At 33.5% G+C, this 23,352-nt stretch overlaps 1 protein-coding gene across 1 annotated transcript in view; it reads left to right on the forward strand.

Moving 5' to 3' along the window:
- Window positions 1–549: 549 nt before the first annotated feature.
- The window catches only part of LOC126971635 (acyl-CoA Delta-9 desaturase-like), a 46,054-nt gene continuing 23,251 nt past the window's right edge, over window positions 550–23,352 (forward strand). The window contains exon 1 of the mRNA XM_050817998.1: window positions 550–627. The gene's annotated coding sequence lies outside the window, so the exon portion shown is untranslated. The remainder of the gene's footprint in view (window positions 628–23,352) is intronic.

Below are 23,352 nucleotides of genomic sequence, written 5' to 3' on the forward strand. Positions count from 1 at the left end.
GTGGAGAGAATCAACGGTTCAAACTATTGCGTCATAGACGCATTTTTTATGAAAATAAGGGATGAGTCGAGCATGACGTTCAGCTGATGGTATAGACACAGCCCATAACAGTACAGGGCCGCTCAGGATTTTTGAAAAACCTCAAAAATTCTCAGCAGCACTACAACTGCGCTCGTCACCTTGAGACATAAGTATTAAGCCTCATTTGCCCAGTAATTAGCTACGGCGCCCTTCAGACCGAAAAACAGTAATGCTTACACATTATTGCTTTATGGCAGAAATAATCGCCGCTGTGGTACCGAAAACTTAGCTGGCATCCTGTGCAAAGGAGCCTCCCACTGGCGAGCTTCAAAATTTGTGTGAAGAGCTTCAATTATTATCATTAGCGGCAATGATAAGTCGCGCCAGCACTTGACCGCGAATATATTTGTGATAAGCATTTAACGAAAAGAGAAATTACGAGATGAGACGTTGGTGGGGAAAGTGTTACGAGAAACCGAAGGTATAAGTGTTGCGGCGAACACGCGGCCGCGCAAAGCTTATCTTGGTGTCTGTCGGTCTGTGTACTGTTGGCCGGCTGTATGTGTAGTGAGTGGTCTTAGCGAAAGTGCTCTCGAACTAACACAGGTAATAGAAACTCAATCATTTATCACACGTCTTATTAACGATTAAACAAAAATATAACAACATTAATGAAATTGTAATTTTGTAGAGAACCGGATGCTGGATAGAGTTATTAATGTTAAAAATAAAAAGTTTTCCGAAAAATGTATATTATTACAATCAATCACAAAATTATTTTTAAATATGATTTGAAAGTGTGTTTTAAACGTATTGTTTGCTATTTGTTGGTACCGAATAAAGTAGAGTTCTCAAATTTAAAAAAAGAGAAGTAACAAATCCAATTTATTTTGAACAACGAAAATTTTTAGTAATATATAAATTTATCTATGTCTATTAATAATAATAATAAATTCAGTACTCATATATGAAATGTGTCAAACAGTAGTTATTATGATTTGGGACTTTTTATCTTCTAATATATTAAATTCTCATGTCGCGGTGTTTGTAGTTAAACTAAACATGCCGTTTCGAAGGAGTTTAACTACACCGATTCTCATGAAATTTTGAGTGCATATTGGGTAGGTCTGAGAATCGGATAACATCTATTTTTCATCCCTCTAAATGTTAAATGTGGTCGCCAATTTTTTTTTAAATTTATTGGACATTTTTTTTTAATTTGTTTGATTATGAGACAACATTAAAAAATATATACAACTTCAAATTTTCACCGATCTACGATTAACAGTTACTTTTGTATCGGAAATACAACGTTTGCTGAGTCAGCTAGTAAATCTATAGAATTACCTACAACTCATATTATAAGGGTACACCTATTTAAAAATGTCTAAATAGAGATTAAGATTGAAAGCCACCAAATTTGAAGAAACCTAATGATGATGATTGTGTTACTGAAGCCGGAAGGATTATATCGAATCTTCTACAGAAACAATGTTTTTCATCTATTTTCGGGCTTTCTCCAAATTATACTGGTAAATAGTCTGCGATTTGATTTAACTACTTGAGCCATATATTAATGGACTTCTTCGGTTCCTAATGACAAGTGGCCAAACAATATTGGTCTCTTTGAAATATCAATATCTCAGGATATATTTGAACGCAAATATCGTGTATAATGTCTATTAGATAACTACAACAACGTTTAGTAAAATATATTTCCGGATACGATCTATTAAAGTTCTTTTCGAAACGCGTATGTGATAAGAATGGCTGGAGACAAATTTTGGAAGCTGCTGAATATTATGTTGATACATTTTCATAACTTTAACGGCCGTTCCCAATATACTATCTACAGATAGAGATACTACTAACTTCTACTGTCAGCTATCAATAATCTGACGCTGTCCCAATATACCCGATAAATCATTCTTATCGCCTTATATTGGGACGCGTGAATTGCAATTTCCATACAAACTTCTATCGCTGGTAAGCTATACGTCCTCCCATTGACAGAAAGCGTGCACGGATAAGATGCGTCACTGTAGATATAAGATTATTGGGACAGAAAACGATGGTAACGATTTTTATCTCAAGTATACTGGGAACGGCCGTATGTAAATACAATTCTTAGATTAGTAATACCATATTAGTAATTATTAACCTGGGTGTCATTCTGTCAACATTGCAGTACTGCACTTATGATCTAATAATAATAATAATAATAATAATAATAATAATAATAATAATAATAAAATTTATTGCCTTGAACTTAATTTAAGTATACAATATCAGCTTATTACAAAACATACATTAAGACAAAAGGGAGTAGGCTCAGCTTATGCTGCCTGAAATAATATTTTCATGCAGCGCTGGTTTTCAGCCATTCCCATCTCCCTAAGATGTAAGGTGGGATACATAGTAAAGAGGGCAAACTAATAACGATAACAATGCAGATCTAAACTTTTTCTAAATGTATCAACCTCTGTATAAATTATGAGTGTGTTTGTGAGTGTGTGTGTTGTATAAATATATGAGTGTGTGTGTTGTATAAATATATGAGTGTGTGTCAATGTGTCAGTTTAAATGTAATATGAAACGAGTTGCAAATATTATGGTTTAATCATGAAAAATATTTATATAAGGGAAGTTCTTTCCATACACAATAATTAAAATTTTCAGCTTCCTGTTGTTTTTTTAACAATGCCATTTTATATTTACCCTTAAACTGATTTATATTTTTTATCATTCTAAGAGGTGGTGGTAAATCATTCCAAATACGGGAAGCCATGAATTTGAAACTGGATCTATATCTTGTTGTTTTGTAGTATGGTATATTTAATAAGTTTTGAGAGGCAAAACGTGTACATTTTAAAATCTACACATGCACACTCAAATCAACAAAGCTCTTGTGAAAATAAAACAAAACGTGTTTGTAAAAAAGATGAGATTTAGCAAGATTGGACTTTTTGTTTCCAATTTTGAGAAAATCAATGCGTTTTTATGCTGGCAGTCCTGGAAAGCAACCCGAATTTTTTGCTGCATTTAACGTCCGTTTCGCGGTCACGTGCACCTAGTAAAACATAAAGATATAGGAATATATAGATATGTCAGGAAATCATAAAGAGTACCATTTTTAATAATTTTGCCAGCGATCAATATAACAAGTATAAGTATAACAAACAACATAAACTAATAAGAACACAAATATTTACCTATATAGATTAATTGTTGATGGATCTGTCCAACACTGTAAGTGAAATATTATATTTTAAATATTAACATAATACCTACTATAGCATCGAGTATTTTATATTATTTTCATAGTTTAAAATTCTGATTAAGTAAATCTTTCAATGATTAACACAAAAACTCACCAACAAATATTCAAGATTCAAGACGTTATCTATACATATAAATAAAATTGGAGTGTCTGTTTGTAATATTGAAATAACCGTTTTTAACTACATGTATATATGAATATAAATACGGTACCAAAATAAAGGTCTGTTTGTTCCGGCTTATCTCTGAAATGGCTGGACCTTTTTTGACGGGACTTTTGTTGGTAGGTAGCTGATGTATGTAATAAGGAGTAACTTAGGCTATGTTTATTTTAGAACAATTCTTTTATTTTACAAAAATAAAGTAATGTTGCAATGTCCAAGAAACGGTCTAACTCTAAAAATAATTTATATGGCAAAACAAGGTTTGCCGGGTCAGCTAGTCATTTTATAAAAATATGTAAATCTTTTATGCATTGCCGGTTGTCGATTGTTTCGTGAAGGCCGCGCTCGGGAGTACTTGTGTGAAGGTTTCTCATGAATGGGATGTGTGACCACAAAATAGCCACCATTCTCAACTGCCAACTGTATGCATGTGTGCTATGGCCCCATGATAAACACCGACTTCACACAACGAAACACACAAACGGCTTCAAATCGTTCGTTAACTCGTTTCAATTTAAGACCGGGAGGTATAATTATTAGAAATATAATTTGACCGGGAAGTAATCCAATTGAACCAAATTACTTTTCTCTATATTTAAAACAAGTATGCGACAATTATTTTATTGAAAAACGATGTACATAATAGTAGAATCTCATTATTGAAAAAATGGAACTGGAATCGGAAACGTGGGTTTCTCGGGGGGTAAGAGAAAGACTTTTCACAACTAAACACACAGAAGGCCTCATATCGTTCGTTAGCTCGTTTCAAGTTAAGTCCCTATTAAGACCGGGAGGTAAAATTTCCTGCCAAGATATATGAAATAAAATGTGTGACTGTACTTATGTATGCACGCAAGAAGTTATACTTCTTTGGCCTAACGATGGATAAACCATTAAAAATAATTTATTCCTCGTGCTATTCTACGTTTTTAGAAAGAACAATTTTGTAAAAAATCTCGCAAAGATGCTTTTTACAATTAATTATTTAATAATGAATACGGCTGTATGGGCTCGAACCCTTTGCCTGTCCTAATAATGGACGGAAAAACCAAAAAAAAAATAACGAATGACACAAACGTCAGAAAATCTTAGGAACCAACTTCACCCTGTTACTTTTGTGTTACAGTGATGCGCGCGCATCTTAAAATTTCACTCTCATAATTTTTTCATAACGCGCCTAAAGAAGTATAATGATTTCGATTACTGAAATGGCAAACATATACACAGTTTTATAGTGTAGATTTAAAATTTCTTATTTGGTAACTTACTTCAGAATATTTAACCTTTAAGTAATAAGACTATGATAAAGTACAAAGTGGTTGTTTTTCAACAAAATATTCCTAGTACCTAAAATCCCTTTAAACTTGTACCTGCAAAACAAAAGTGGCTTTTGTAATTAATCAAATGCTTCATAAGATTGATAATTAATGGCTTCTTTACCAAATACCGATATAAATCTAGGTCAACTTAGCATCTAAGAAAACCACAAAGGTTAACAACTAATGCTAATAACACTTAATAATAATAATAATAATAATAATATTGACACACTTTTCACACAAATTATCTTGCCCCAAGTTAAGCATATATAGCCTGTGTTATGGGTTACATTACAACGATATATTTAATACAATATAGTTACTTAAACATACATAAATTCATATAAACATACATAAATACATTTAAACATCCATGACTCGGAAACAAACATCCATATTCATCATATAAATGCTTGCACCTACCGGGATTCGAACCCGGGACCTCTAGCTTAGTAGGTATACAGGTCGTCACAACTCACAACTTATGCTATAAATCACATGAACAACAGAGAAAATATTTTAAAAGACATAAAAACGAATAAATATAACTTATAAATATGACTTAGCACGTTCAAATTCTCTTATTTTCTTGGCATAACTCTAGATTCCAAATTACAATGGGGCCCCCATATTGAAGGATTGGCGAACAGACTTAGTTCTGCAGCATACGCGGTTTAAAAAATTAGACAATTAACTGACATAGATACGGCGTGACTAGTATACTTTAGTTATTTCCATAGTATTATGTCCTATGGTATATTGCTATGGGGCAACGCTGCTGATATTAAAACAGCATACATAGCACAAATTGCTGCAGAAGAGGGCTATTCGCGCTATTTATAACCTAGGTCCTAGAGAATCATTGAGAGCAAAATTCAAAGAAATTAACATCTTGACTGTTGCTTCTCAATATATTCTTGATAATGTAATGTATGTTCATAGGCACATAAGTGAATTTGCCAGAAACTGTCATAACCATAATGTTAACACCAGGAACAGACATAAACTGATGATGCCTACTACTCGGCTTAGTCGAGTTAGTAAGTCTTTTGTGGGGCGATGTATATGCTTTTACAACAAGATCCCAGAAAATGTTCAAAACAAAGGTGTTACGTTATTCAAAAGAATTGTTAAAAAACGTTTGTGTGGTAAAGGTTACTATAACATAAATGACTTTCTTAATGATACCACAGATTGGGAATGGAGCGACCGCCCTCAGGCTATTAAATAATAAGTTTAATTGTACAATATTACTTTGTAAATGTTACTTTAATTGTAAAACATATTTTTGATGAAAAAAAAAAGCCCGCTGAGTTTGTTGCGCCCATTCTTCTCAGGCCTGAGGCATTCACTTTGGAATGGGTGGTAGTTTTTTTTTTGACTTTCAATAAGTGATTTCACATCCTATTTTGAATAAAAATATTTGAATTTGAATTTGAATTTGAATCTTAGCTGCTATAATTTTTGTAATATATAATCTTAATATATATAAATTACGTGACACGTTGTTTGTCCGCGATGGACTCCTAAACTAATGAACGGATTTTAATAGGGATTACTTCATGGAGTACAGTTTGGTCCAACTTGAGAGATAGGATAGTTGTTATTTCGATTTGGGATCCATAATTATTTTTATTTTCCATATTTATTTTGTATGGACATTTTTCTATGAGAGAATTTAGTGACGCACGGTTTGACAGTTCCGCCGTGAAATAATTTGATTATAACAACAGGGAGCATTTATTACGAAATAATTCTTGATGTTTTGAAATATTATTGGCAAATTCCTATACAACACATTTTTTTTTTATTATCTACAGAACAACGTCTGTCGGGTCAGCTAGTCTTATATATAAATACATATGTATAAAATATGTATGTCGCAGGGATATGATAAAAATAGAGATTTGGTCAATATCCTTAGTGATTTGATCAAATCACGGAAGATGTTAAAATAACAACAAAATTTTATCATTTCTCTTAACAAATCAAGTGATTTGATCAAATACCAGAATTGGTTCCGTGAAATGACAAAAAATCATGACAGCGTTTGTTTTGGTAGCGTCCGCGCATGCTAGTTAATGAAACGATTGGGATAATGTTAGAGCGGCGGCAAGATAAGGAAACACCATTTGGACTCAATCAAATTGAACAATTTAAATCAGCTGCAGTAATGTGGGTAAAGAGGACAAACAAGCAATATTACTACGGAAATAAATATGATGTAATGGAGGTAGGTACTACAAAATATTTAATTTTGAAAAGAAAGTGTTCTTGACGTGACTCTGTGGTGAAAATTGTGCCTCCAGATGAATATTATGTTATACTTCGTGAGAATTACCAATCGACGAGCCACGGCGGCGAGATAAAATGCTGCAAAATTTTGAAATCCAGATATTTAATTCCCACTTCTGTTTTATTGGAATTTTTGAAACTGTGTAACTGACACATCGTGTCAATCCAGAAAGAAATTCCCAAGTAAAGGTATCGTTGCCAATTTTATCTAGTGATTTTAACCACCGCGGTCAGGCTGATTAACTTACAGTCAACCCCCGACATTATTATCATTATTATTTATTAATTAATTAATTAACCCCCGACAAAAGTTATAAATAGCTTTTACATTATCAGGATCACCCAACAAAATTCAGTTTTCGCCTACTAATGATTTCAAAAAGAGCGGCTGAAGTAGCAATCTAATTATTAATAATTTTCCTGAAAGTTGGTTGTCCTCATACAACGTTGCTGTAATGATAAAAATTATGTCAAGTCTTACCAGATAATTCTTTTAAAATATGCCAAAGGAAATATTTTTTGTTATTTTACGGGACCAATTCTGGTATTTGATCAAATCACTAGATTTGTTTAGAGAAATGATAAAATCCTTTTGTTATTTTAACATCTTCCGTGATTTGATCAAATCCCTTATGGAATTGACCAAATCTCTGTTTTAATCATATCCCTGCGACATGTATATGTAACGCACACATTATATTATAAATATTACGCACCTAGCTACAATATTACATATATATATGTACGAAAAACTCGAACGTTTCGTGAATCAATATTATTATATTTCAAAATGCTAATTCCTAGCGTATGAAATTCTAATTAATCGATATGAAGACTACCCATAATAACAATGTTTTATGAAAATAAGGGACGAGACGGGCAGGACGTCCAGCTGATGGTAATTGATACGCCCTGCCCATTACAATGCAGTGCCGCTCAGGATTCTTGAAAAAACCCCAAAAATTCTGAGCGGCACTACAACTGCGCTCGTCACCTTGAGACATAAGATGCTAAGTCCCATTGCCCAGTAATTTCACTAGCTACGGCGCCCTTCAGACCGAAACACAGTAATGCTTACACATGACTGCTTCACGGTAGAAATAGGCGCCGTTGTGGTACCCATAATCTAGCCGGCATCCTGTGCAAAGGAGCCTCCCACTGGTCTCCAATAATACATAGGACTCCAATGTATTATTATATTATTTACGTTTCTATTTTGGTAAGATTCCTGAAAACAGTTTTTTTTACTTACACTCTGTTTTTCCATTGACGGCATAAATAATTTATTAATAGTACCTAATATTTACTTTTTGCCTCATCCATTAATTTAATTATACAATTCCATTCAAAATATATACAAAAAAGTGTCCGCATGAACAAAATAAATATCCATTAATAGGAATTCAATACCTTAGCTACCAAAAAAAGCAGTGCGAAGGTCAACACATACCTACTAAGGTAATAATTTCTAATTCATTCTGAATAATGTCACTACTTAAGATACTGCTAATATATTCATATTAGCAGTATCTTAAGTAGTGACAATAACAATATGTTAAATAGCTAAATTCATGTTGAATTAATGAATAACGAAAAACTAAATGTTTTGCGTAACTTACAAAAACAACATTTTATAACGAAAATATAATGTTTATTGTTTTTCAAAATACTGTCCTTTACATTTTAAACATTTTTTCATGCGATTGAACCAATTTTTTAAAACGAGATACACACATGATTGAAGACTGAAGGCATGATTTCTAAGTGCTGATTGAACGCTATCACTATTCGGAATTCGTGCTTCTCTCCCAAAAGCATTCGGCACAGTCTTGCGGAGAGAGAGAATTTTAAAATAATAAAAATCATCCCCGAAAATCTTTTCGACTTAATTCCATTTTCGTTGCGTCACAGAACTTTGATGTGTGATAAAAAACAATTGACAAATGATTTCCCGCCAATTGTTTTTGTTATTACTAAGAAAATTGGAACGTTTCAAAAAATATAACATTCGAAATAGTTTCGATTAGCTAGAAGTACAAAACTTTTAGTGTGCCCCATGAATTACATGAATTTTTCACTTTCTGCAAACTTAACTTCCATTATTGAATGGTTTTGGGCATGACAACAGTATTAATGAATCAAAGAATAAATTCAATGAAGTAAACATATAAAAAAGGTAATCGTCCTTGTAAACTGACACATGAATGACGTCAGATCTCAACTATCATCCCTGCGTCCATGTTTTGATTGTTAAAACATTTATTTCTGAGGTGTTACTTAATAATCGGCCACTGTGAAGCCTATGCGCGTTAGGTTCGTAAAAACCATTAATTTGAATTATGAATTATGTGGACTTTTCGCGAATTAGGTATTCAGGAATACAGTACGTAGGTTCGTAAAAAACCATTAATTTGAATTATGAATTATGTGGAATTTTCGCGAATTAGGTATTCAGGCATACAGTACGTAGGTTCGTAAAAAACCATTAATTTGAATTATGAATTATGTGGAATTTTCGCGAATTAGGTATTCAGGCATACAGTACGTAGGTTCGTAAAAAACCATTAATTTGAATTATGAATTATGTGGAATTTTCGTGAATTAGGTATTCAGGAATACAGTACGTAGGTTCGTAAAAAACCATTAATTTGAATTACGAATTATGTGGAATATTCGCGAATTAGGTATTCAGGCATACAGTACGTAGGTTCGTAAAAAACTATTAATTTGAATTATGAATTTTGTGGAATTATATATGAATTTATTGGTTAGTAATTTATCTTCGAAAACAATAGAAGTGCTTCCACAATATAATACATAACAAAATAGGATAAATTCTATTTTTTGCGATCGTTGGTATTCGCAATTCTATCGGTACAGTTTCATCGCTTATTAGTAGACGTATTCGGAATTGTAAAGAATCATATTACGAAGAATATATCATATCTATTTCATAAATAATAAAACAATTTAATCGTAGCATGTTACTCAGCTATATGTTTGTTAGGAAAGTTATCTGGTACAAAAGATTGTGAGAAACTTTGTTACGAAATGTGATAATATATAATATACCTATGGAAGAAGGAAAACTCCTCTAGTTCCTCCTTTAAACCTTTATCTTTACCTGCAAAATAGAAGTGGCTATTGTACAATTAATCAAATACTTCATAAGATTGATGATTTAGGCTTCTTCACCAAATGACAATTGGCATTGGCACCTAGTACTTCTGTAACTGACTTCAAACGCAACAAAAAAAATATAAAGTGACCGTTTTCGTCGTTAAATATCAATTCCAATACGATTTTCAAAATTCAAATAATAATAAAAATCTCGCAAGTTAAATGGTGACAAGAGTGCGGGTTTCAATATACTTTTCTCCCAATCTGACATATTTATATAGATACTAACTGACCCGGCCGACTTCATACTGCCTCAATCAATAAATAAAAGAAACAAACAAAACGAATCCTTTTTTTAATAAAAATAAATATTCGGTGTGAATGAAATTATATTATTATTTTCGATTTTTCCTGAAAGAGGTACTGGCATTTTATAAGGGTTCAATTTGATATTGTCAGACACGCAGTTATGATCTTTTTTTTTTTTATGGAATAGGAGGACAAACGAGCGTACACCTGCTGTTAAGTGATCACCGCCGCTCACACTCTCTTGCAACACCAGAGGAATCACAGGAGCGTTGCCGGCCTTTAAGGAAGGTGTACGCGCTTTTTTTGAAGGTACCCATGTCGTATCGTCCCGGAAACACCGCACAAGGAAGTTCATTCCACAGCTTTGTAGTACGTGGAAGAAAGCTCCTTGTAAACCGCACTGTGGAGGACTGCCACACATCCAGATGGTGAGGATGATATCCTCACTTGTGGCGTGTCGTGCGAAGGTGGAATTCGTATACCAAGAGCTGGCGGCTAATTATGCTCTCCATGTTTTTGGAGAGCAGGGAGGTAATAGCAATAGGCCTGTAGTTTGCCGGATCCGAACTGTCTCCTTTTTTTTGGATCGGATGGACAAGGGCTGACTTCCATGAGTCAGGGACTACGTCTTCTAATTAGTTATTCATTATAAACTATTATTTTAATATAATTTCTGAACGACGGGGAAAGAATAAAAATAATTCTAAGGTTTTATATATTTATTCACCTTTCAAACCTTCTCTGGACTTCCACAAATAATTCAAGGCTAAAATTAGCCAAATCGGTCCAGCCGTTCCCGAGTTTTAGCGAGACTAACGAACAGCAATTCATTTTTATATATAGATGTGTGGTAAAATTAGCATTGGTGATACCTACTTATGAATATAATACAAGTGCGATGTTCAGAAAGAGACTCATCAAAATTAACAAATTCAAATATTTTTATTCTAAATCTTAATATATATAAATTACGTGTCACGTTGTTTGTCCGCGATGGACTAATGAACCGATTTAAATGGGGATTACTTCATGGAGTGCAGTTTAGTCCAACTTGAGAGATAGGATTGTTTTTATTTCGATTTGGGACCCATAATTATTTTTATTTTCATTATTTGTTTTGTATGGACATATTTTCTATGAGAGAATTTAGTGACGTACGGTTTGACAGTTCGACTGTGAAACAATTTCATTATAACAATAGGGAGCATTTTTTACGAAATAATCTTGATGTTTTGAAATATTATTGGCAAATTCCTATAAAAGTTTTTTTTATTATCTACAGAACTACGTCTGTCGGGTCAGCTAGTAGGATATAATATCACTTATTGGACGTCAAAAACTACCCACCCATTCGAAAATTTATGCCTCAGACCTAAGTAGAACGAGCGCAAGACACTCAGCGGGCTTCTTCTCTCCTTTAATATTCGTCGTAATATAATTGCGTAAAGTAAAATTATTATTATTATTAAATAGCCTGAGGGTGCTTGCTTTATTCCCAGTCTAAGTCACATATATCTAATAAGTATATAAAATTCTCGTGTGATGGTGTTAAACTTTGAATTCCTCCAAAACGGGTTGACCGATTCTCATGAAATTTTGAGTGCATTGGGTAGGTCTGAGAATCGGACAACATCTATTTTTCATCCCCCTTAATGTTAAAGGTTGTCCACACGAAATTTTTTTAACATTTTTTTAACATTTTTATTTAAATTTGTTTGATTATGAGTCAGCATTAAAAAATACATACAACTTCAAATATTCACCCATCTACGATCTACAGTTACTTTTGTATCGCGATTTTAATATCGGCAATACAACGTTTGCTGAGTCAGCTAGTTATTGTATAACCTTTATAGTTATTGTATAATCTTGATTCCAAATTGCAGTGGGGCCCCCATATTGAAGGATTGGCGAATAGGCTTAGTTCTGCAGCATATGCGGTTAAGAAAATTAGACGGTTAACTGACATAGATACGGCGAGATTAGTATACTTTAGTTATTTTCATAGTATTATGTCCTATGGTATATTGTTATGGGGCTGTGCGGCCGATATTAATACTATCTTTGTGCTGCAGAAGAGGGCTATTCGCGCGATTTATAACCTAGGTCCTAAAGAATCATTAAGAGAAAAATTTAAAGAAATAAACATTTTGACTGTTGCTTCTCAATACATTTTTGATAATGTTTTGTATGTTCATAAGCACATTGAGGAATTTTCTAGAAACTGTGTCATTCATAATGTTAACACGAGGAACAAACATAAACTTGTTGTGCCTACTACTCGGTTGGGTCGAGTTAGTAAGTCTTTTGTTGGGCGATGTATATGCTTCTAAGAAAATGTACAAAACAAATGTGTTACGAAATTTAAAAGAATTGTTAAAAAACGTTTGTGTGGGAAAGGTTATTATAGCATAAACGATTTTCTTAATGACACCACGGACTGGGAATAAAGCGAACACCCTCAGGCTCATTAATTATAAATGTTTATTGTAAGATATTACATTGTAATCCATATTTTATATTAAAAAAAAAGCCCGCTGAGTTTCTTGCGCCCATTCTTCTCAGGTCTGAGAGGCAGTCTCTTTTGAATGGGTGGTAGATTTTGTCGTTCAATAAGTGATTTTAAATCCTATTTTGAATAAAAATATTTGAATTTGAATTTGCCACAAAAAAAGCTACTTAATATAACAAAAATAAAAAGTTAGAAATCGATATTAACAGACATAAGAAAATTACAATAAACTTAAAATCGGTTGACAATATAAAAATACAAAAAATTGTTAACGATAAGTTAAGCTACGTATTAAAAAAAACTAAGAATTATCAGATTCTATATTATGTGACGCAACACACATTTATGTTGACAATAATAATGGAACCATACATATATAATAAATAAACAATACTACGTAAATTATAACAATAGAATTTGCATCAATTGTTGTGGTATGTTTGTCTTTAAATCGCTCGAGTGTATAAAATCGTAGTTAAATTCCCTGTTCCATAATATTATTGCCATTAAGATAAATATGGAATTGTAATCTTACATAAACTACATTTATTTAAATACTAGCTGTACGCTGCGGTCTCGCTGAAGAATCATTAAAAAATATATTAGCTAGATTGTCTGCGGTTAAGCAGTTAGTTTCGACATTATATTATATATTTAGAGTAGTAGTGTTCGTAATAAATATTGTTTGTTTATTATTAGCTAATTAGACGTTCCAAAGATGGCTTTGACAATAAATTATTTAATAATGAATACGGCTGTATGGGCTTGAACCCTAGTAATGGACGAAGAAACCAGAAAAAATAACGAATGACGCTTAGTCTTTGCGTAGGCGTAGTCCCTGACTCATGGAAGTCAGCCCTTGTCCATCCGATCCAAAAAAAAAGGAGACAGTTTGGATCCGGCGAACTACAGGCCTATTGCTATTACCTCCCTGCTCTCCAAAATCATGGAGAGCAACATTAGCCGCCAGCTCTTGGAATACCTAGAGGTTCACCAGTTGATCAACGACTGACAGTAAGGCTTTCGCCATGGTCGGTCAGCAGGTGATCTTCTGGTATACCTAACACATAGATGGGCGGCGGCTATTGAAGGCATGGGGGAAGGCCTGGCAGTTAGCCTGGATATAGCGAAGGCCTTTGATCGTGTATGGCACAAGGCGCTCCTCTCAAAACTTCCATCATTTGGGCTTCCCGAGAGCTTGAGTGGACCTCCAGCTTCCTCACTGGGCGCAGCATACAGGTCGTTGTCGACGAATATTGCTCGAACCCGAAACCCGTGAACGCTGGAGTGCCCCAAGGTTGTGTGCTATCTCCCACACTCTTTCTTCTGCATATCAATGAAATGTTGGACACCTCTAACATACATTGCTATGCAGATGACAGCACTGGTGATGCCGTATACACGGGCCATGCAGGTCTCTCTCGGGAAATCGTCGACGAGTGCCGGGAGAAACTTGTGTCTTCTATCGAGTCCTCTCTCGAGAAGGTCGCGGAATGGGGTAAGTTGAACCTTGTCCAATTTAACCCCCAAAAGACTCAAGTTTGCGCGTTTACTACTAAAAAAACCCCATTCGCCGTATCACCGCTCTTCGACAACACTTCCCTTAAAGCCTCGCCTAGTATCGGAATACTGGGTCTCGAAATCTCGAGCGATTGCCAATTTCGTGGCCATCTGGAGGGCAAAGCCAAATTGGAAGTGAAGTGAATTCGAAGAAGCTGGGCGTCATCAATAGAGCACGGCAATACTTCAAGCCGGCCCACGTTCTAGCGCTGTACAAATCGCAGGTCCGGCCACACATGGAGTATTGCTGTCATCTCTGGTCTGGCACACCCCAGTATCAGCTCGACCTATTTGACCGCGTGGAACGTAGAGCAGCTCGAATTGTCGGCGACCTAGTGCTGTGTGAACGGCTGGATCACTTGGCGTTGCGCAGAGATGTCGCTTTATTGTGTGTCTTCTACCGCATTTATCACTGGGAGTATTCCGAAGAGTTGTTTAACCTGATTCCTGGCGCCGAATTCCACCTTCGCACGACACGCCACAAGTTAAGATATCAGCCACACACCATCTGGATTTGTGGCGGTCCTCCACAGTGCGGTTTTCAAGGAGCTTTCTTCCACGTGCTACAAAGCTGTGGAATGAACTTCCTTGTGCGGTGTTTCCGGGACGATTCGACATGGGTACCTTCAAAAAAAAGCGCGTACACCTTCCTTAAAGGCCAGCAACGCTCCTGTGATTCCTCTGGTGGTCACTGGTGATCACTTAACACCAGGTGACCCGTACGCTATTTGTCCTCCTATTCCATAAAAAAAAGACGAAAATTTTAGGAACCAACTTCAACCTATTACTTTTGTGTTACAGTGATGCGCGCGCATTTTGAAATTTCACTCTCATCATTTTTTCATAACGCGCCTGAAGAACCATAACTTCAAAAAATATAGGTAGTGTACGTTGTGACCTTTAGGGCCTGTGCCTACACGCTCACCCACTTAAAACCGACAAGAAAGGCAGAACCGTTCTGTTTCGGTTGGTCTGTGGACTATCCGGATGCCTAAGTACTAGGTACGAGAACATTTGCATATTTAGTTCAAGATAAATTAGTTTTCGTATGTATATAGATACACATGTAATGTGTCCATTGATCTCACATCATTACAAGTACCTTAATCCACCCATTTAACGCAATTGGCTTATAACATTACCGTAGAAATATTATTAAGAAGATTATAGAAATGAAGTGCTAATTTCTTGTGGTACAACTTCCGTCTATTTAAATTATATTACTCCTTATTTTGACAACCGACAATATGATGCAATAATGGTGTGAAAAATTACGACAATACGATTAAAGTAAGAATCTCACAGAGAAAGATGACCAACATATATTTTATTTGAAAAAAAAAAAGTAACAGTTGTTCGGTCAAATTCGTAATATTTTGAATGGCAGACTATGAAAGAATTGTCAAGTCTTTGGGTATCACGTTAGATAAAAATCTCCAGTGGGGTCCACATATGGCCCAACTAACAGATAGACTCAGCTCTGCGGTATATGCCGTTAGAAAGATTAGAGAGTACACGAATGTTGCTACCGTTAGATTAGTGTATTTTTATATTTTTATTTTCACAGCATCATGACGTACGGTGTTATGCTGTGGGGTTATGCTGCTGAAATTAAAATAGTGTTTGCTTTGCAAAAGAGAGCTGTTCGTGCTTTATATTAGCATGGTTATAGACAGTCTCTGAAAGAAATATTTAAAGAAATAAATATTATGACTGTTCATTGTAAGAAAATTCATGAAAATTTAATATACGTTCACAAAAATTGTCACTTTTATGCACTAAATAGTGATTTTCATTATTATATCACTAGACATAAGGGATTGCTTGTTGTTTCACGTCCTCCGTTCCGATGTATACTAAATCACTACTGACTCTGGTGGTCTTAAAGTCACCTGTGAGATGATTTGATTAGGTTTATATAACTTTATTCTAACCTATTGTCACTTACATGAGAAATTAACATTTTATCAATTAAAGTAGGTACTAACAAACAATGATTTTGGTAGGTACAGAATGCAATACAATGTTAGGCAAATAGATAAGACATAAAACAACCTACATATTATGTTATTGAAACGTTTCATAATTATTGACTATACGCCTTTGAAGACTCGCTTTAAAAGAAGTCAATGTTTTGACATTTCTTATTTCTGAGGGCAGGTTGTTATATATCTGAACTCCCTCAAAGGTTATTGTCTGTTTTCTATAATTACTTCTCACCATTGGCAGCTCAATATGACTAGCTCTTCGTGTAACAATTCTGGTTAAATCCTTTTTCTTAAAGAAGGATGTGTTAGTGTGAGGTTTTTATTTAAAACCATGTAACTGAGTAAGTATGTAGTGTGTGATCGTCATAATTTTTATTTCTGTGTAGATTTTTTCAGTTGAAGTTTTTTATTTATTTATTTTAGATGTACCAACAATACCTCAACTTAACATTAACAATTGATTTGCACTTACATACTAATTCTAGGTTGGTTATTCTAATTAGGTACATCCAAAAGTTTAAATAAGAAGAAATTAAGTAACTTAGTAATAAATCTTAATTCTAGAAACTATACAAGGTAAATAATTATAATGTGTTAAGTGTGAAATTACAAAAAATAAATGTAAAAATTTATAAGTCATTAACAATCTAATACAAATTATTATCTACCGTGGTTGTTATTTTTTCTAAAACTTTATTTCTAAATGACTTAAACGTGTCGTGAAAACTGTCAATGCCATGATCGTTGATATCACTGAATGTTGTAGATATTCTATTATAAGGACCGTATTGTTTCACATTCGTTCTAGAGTAACTATTTAAAAATATTTTATTTTAAGTAGGGATAATGAAAATGTAGATAATTATCACGGCTATGTCCTTTCTGGTACCTTTTATAACTCCACACATAACGACGAAGACGAAGATGAAATGTCACTAAATATTCGACACTTTGAACACTCTTCGATGACCTTAATCACTCATACTTTCACCGTACAACAAAAGATCAGCTAGTTATTGTTGAATAAAATGTGGCTTCTCTGACAATTAGGACATGAATAATCAAATAATAACTACTATTTAACTATCTACTTATGAACATATTTTTTCTTCATTCCCTCTATAATTATTAGTTTTGTTGGTCCCAATTTTTATCTGTATATTAGAATTTAAAACATTTTACATCTAAAAGACTTAGGTTGGGTTAACATGTTAAAGTACCGGTAAAGCAAAAATGTGTTGCACCATTTGACAATTTTTAGATGACGTCATAACTTTAACTGTTAACCGTGACTGTTCAATCGTCGCCTGTTAAAGCTATTGTAATGTTAAATAGCGACCTGTGAAAAGTTTCAAATAATTATGCGATATTGACTTGATATTTCACTTTTTAACTTTAACTAAGTATGCCAATTACGTAATACGATGGTGAAACACATTCCGCAGTCTATGTTAAAGTCAGCGTTACTGATAAAGTTAAAATTGACTTAAATTTTAACTTTAACAGCTAATATGACGCAAACCAACCTTAGGCTGGTATTTATTTATTTAGAAATTCCAATATTTGTTTACATTGATGCGTTATATATTTATAATACAGACTAAATATAAAGTACTTAATATAACAAACAATTACAGGTATCTACCACATGCTTTAATAATTTTCACAAAGTAAATATTAGTTTAAGAGGAAAAAAAATAATATATAGTTGAAGTTATTCGCAATTTTTTATCGATGACATCTATTTATTTGTCACTATTTTGTTTCAATTGACTTCCTCTTCAAATATTAAAGTATTAAACGAGCGATATTAAAATTCTAAATAATATTAGGATTATCGCATCTCGGAGATGACTCTCAAGTTTTTGATAAAATTTAGGTAGGGAACCTGTTGTACCTGGGACAGTTTTTGAGATATCTATTTTTTATTTCTATAAGCCTTTTTAGTGCGAACAGCACGCGAGGTACACAAAGTATGTGTTGATATATCTATCAATAGTAGGCACGATATAAACTACTGACAAATAGATTTTGAAGGCTCTTGAAAATCACCGATGGCTCCATACCCACTTTGTTCAAATTAGCTGGCAATCACTGTAATTATGTTTACTTTATGACCCTATTCCATTATAACAAGTTAATGAATATTAACCTTGAAAATAATATAATATGAAATGGCGTGCAATGATCTAAGTTTCTAACCCATTAAGCGCGTTCCAAATTTGAATTAAGAAAAAACTATGTTTCTAAGCTGTAAGAAAATTTTATGACCAGTTTAGCTATAGGTCTTAAAAAGCTTTTCTTATAAGCTTATCTGAGTGTTTGGGCATAACAATAAGTATTGAATTTTGTTATAAAAAAATTACATTATCTTATGGATCGTAAACAGAAAAATTAGAAAAAGCTGGCTTTACACGAATAATTCTTATTACAAACCTACTTTAGGTAGATATTTCGAACCAGATCATACTTCAGCTAATATAATGTGTCTGTCGTCTAAGAAAGCTGTTGGAAGTATGACAAAAATTTACTCATTTGTTAAAATCAATAAGTAATTTCTAGGCCTTTCTCAGTACCCATACGTAAATATTGTTAATGTTGCTAAATCTACATAGACTAAGAGCTAGCAAAATCTAACGTCAATATAATTTCGACGAAATTCATTAAATTCGAATATTTTGAATAAGTTTAGGTTATGACAACTATAAATAGAGTTGTAATAACTGGTTAGGTGTTTTGATTTTCTTACACATTTTTGTAGACATTGCAGTAGATATTACTACAAATAGCATAAGCTAAGACTGGAGATTATATGAACTTCGAACACTGACATATCGGTCTAATGTTAACACTACCTTAAGTTGATAATATATTATTTATGTTTGCATCAACAGTAATAAATAATAAAAAATATATTAGAGCATCAGATGTCAAAGATGACAATATCCATAAGTTATACGACTTTAAGCATAATACATCAAATTTATTAAACAAAAATCAATCCACGCGCTTAAGGTAGTTTTTATTTCTTTTTTTTAATTTATGGTTGAATTGCAATCCCTCGGTGCTCCAACTCAATGGATGTTACCACATATTACTTATTTCATTTCAATAAATATTTTCTTCAGCTCTTAAGCTATCAGCCGTTTTCTAGCTCTGACAGAGTACACTTTACGACCGTACCTACGTTTCTAGGACAAGAAAACTATAAAACATTCGTAAATCTTTGACTATAACATTGTGAATGCTTTGAGATTCATTGGTACGCATAATAAGTCATCATATTTGAATTCTGAATTTGTCTTTTCCATTTGTACATCATGGCATTTAGGATGTTTACATCATCAAATAGCCTCTTCAATATTTTAATAAAAATACATTAAATTCTTGTTTTTTTTAGCATTGATAAACTCTATATTTTGTGTGCTACATACACTTTGCTATTTGTATGATAATATTGTATAAAAAAATCATGAATAAAAATTATATTATGTGCTTAAAAGTACACCATAGAATTGTAACCTTCGTAAAGAGGAAGTTAATAATACTAAATACAACAATATTCACAAAGCGAGACTCCCTTAGGCGACTAGAGCCCAACTTACCGGAATACATTCAATAAACTTCTTTCATGGAAGAGGGGGCAACGTTAACGAGCGTACAGGGCACCTTATTTTAAGTGATCACCGCCGCCCATGAGCTCCTGTAACACCAGAGGAATCACACCGTCCTTTTAGAAAGGTGTAAGTGCTTGATTTGAAGGTATTTAACCCATATTGTATAGTCGTGAAAACACCGCGCTAGGAAACTCGTTCCTCTTTTTAGTTGTGCGTTGCTGAAACATAGTCCTTGAAAACCGCTCTTTGAGAAACGCCACACATCCAGAGAGTGCGGATGATAATCTAGTTTGTAGCGTGTCGAATCAAGGTGGACTTTGAAGGCAGGATCGGAATAAGATTAAACGTCTCTTCGGGATAATCCTCGTGTCAAATGAGGTAGAATACAGCAATGCCCACAAAATAAAGTGTCCAGCTAGCCCAAAGAATTTTTCACTTAAACAAATGTATGACGAACTTGGACACAAAATTCAAATTCAAATATTTTTACTCAAAATAGGATGCGAAATCACTTATTGAAAGTCAAAAAACTACCACCCATTCCAAAATGAATGCCTCAGGTCTGAGAAGAATGGGCCCAACAAATTCAGCGGGCTTTTTTTTTTTCATCAAAAATATGTTTTACAATTAAAGTAACATTGTACAATTAAACTTATTATTTAATAGTCTGAGGGTGGTCGCTCCATTCCCAATCTGTGGTATCATTAAGAAAGTCATTTATGTTATAGTAACCTTTACCACACAAACGTTTTTTAACAATTCTTTTGAATAACGTGTTACCTTTAACAAATTATCTTGACCAAAATAGGCATAGAAAGCATACCCAGCAAAACAATCGTCGATTAACACTATAATCGTAAGGAATTATTATAATCACTAACTAATTACAATAAGTATTATTCTAAATCAAAGTGTTATTGCACTTACAGGCAACGACCACATGCAAAAGTAAGTGTGTAAGTGTCTATACATAATTTTTGAATTTTAATTGTATAACATAAGAACGAAAACTAAGATACAATATAAAATACAATAAAATTATATAATAAGATATGATGAAATAAAATTATTTATAAACAATCTATTCGATTTATCTGAAAATGTCACAAAATGAAAATCTCGCCATGAAAAAATCTCTCGTGTACCGAAGAATAACTCAAAGATGACTAATAATGGGCGAACACGTACCACAAAAGAACACGGATGTTGTTTAAACCGACAGAAGACAGGAGCGATTGCTTACGATATATTGTTATAGAGACTACTGGGCTATGAATAACAATAACAATGATTTTGAATTAATTTATAGATTAATTAGTTATTAGAAATAATTATATATAATATAAAAAGGTTTATATAATAATATATTAATTACAGTACACAGTAAAATGACATCTGACACGAGAACACACTGTTGCTATCAATATATTGAACTAGTAAATAAAATTATATTTGACTATCACAACAACAATCATTTTTTTTTTACAAGTATATTTGTTGTGTACGCAGAGATGCAAATTTGTAACGTACGAATAAATCTAATCATTCTCTTGCGAATCGTAAACCAACAATTCTTCGTCGTCAAATGTTTTCGTTTTGATTTTGTTACCCGGAAACTTTACCACGAAAAGGTTTTTGCGTTAGATTAAATTTGCTATAAAATTTAATATCATAAAATCGCTGACCCTATTTTTATCATCATCACAGCAGAACGGACGGAAAAGGAACGCACAAATAAATACTCAGATAATCATGTACTTGAAACTACTTGTGATAGTAGAAAAATATAAAGATTCAAATGTACAGATAAAATCTTACCATAGCATGGTTCCATTTAAATGCAGTTTTAGAAACTTTGTTTTCATTAGATTGGAAATATCAAAGCCAAGTGTCGAACAAAACAAGCAAACAGAAGCACAAAAAGAAAGTCCAATCCCTCGGCTAGTAAATATTTGTTTTTGTCAAGAACCTAACGCAAATTTTGAATATATTATTGTAGAATACAATCAGATATTTACCGTTATTGTGATCGTACGGAACGCCCAGAACAAGCGAGCATCAATGTACGCAAAGAAAGATAATAATCATTGCACAAGTGCCGCGGTGAAAGTGGCATTGAACGAGAGACACTGATGTTACCAGCAGAGGTTAAGTGTAAAACAGGTTCTGTTCTCGTAATTCACTTTTCTTTCAGAGGAAGTAAAAGTTTTCGTCAATTTGGATGTTTTTGCAAGTTTACTGTGATGACATACAAATTGTAAATGTTAATTGATTTGCGTAAGGCCTGGTTAACATATACCGAACTAAGACGATAAATGGAACGAAAGAGTAGAAGTGTGGGTGACGAGTGGAATGAAAGAAGAGACAGATATTTTTCTAGCTTTCGTTAACCGTCGCTCCTTGTATAAAGATAAGGCCTTAGATTAAGGATTGGTCTCCGCTGCTCTCCAACTATGTACCGCACTACCTTAGAACAATAGCTTTTTATTACGGCAATTTTAATATTGTACTGAGTATTGGCTATTTGTTCAGATGCTTGTGTGCATTGCATCTTGACACTCAATGGCATCTTTCAAATTTTGTAACTTATATACGCTTCGTGTTATTTTACATTGAAATTAATAATTTCAAAATACTTATTGATGGTATGTGATCCCAGAGTCTTTCTTATTTCTTGTAGTATTATTTTTACAAATATTTTCTACGCACTCCGTCATTTTAGTTTCAATTATTAGCAAAGTTAAACAGAACATGTGGCACGTCAACGTCATAGATACTTCGAGTCTGGCTCGAGTACGCATACTTGGGCGTATTTCAGTATTAATTGCCGCACTTTGCGACTACGCCTGCGGTATCTAGTTGGAGTGCTACTATATCCACATATTGACAGTTTACAGCTGTATGAAAATCTATATCTAACGGGTTCTTATCAATTTCGATAGGTATAATATTCGTCAGTTTTTAATTTATTATCATATTTTACACTAGTTATAATGTACAAGTCATGTGAGTCAACCTCTTTAATCTCTTTAAAGGATATCATAGATACTTCATGTAGCTTTCTTCGTTAATTTCTTAATTATTATCTAGAAAAACATTTTTTTAATTTGTAAGTAGGTAGTATAACGCACTATTTGAAAATATTCGATGAAGAAAATACGATTCCCT

This window comes from Leptidea sinapis, chromosome 24 (genome assembly GCF_905404315.1).
Source record: "Leptidea sinapis chromosome 24, ilLepSina1.1, whole genome shotgun sequence".
Taxonomy (NCBI): Eukaryota; Metazoa; Arthropoda; class Insecta; order Lepidoptera; family Pieridae; genus Leptidea; species Leptidea sinapis.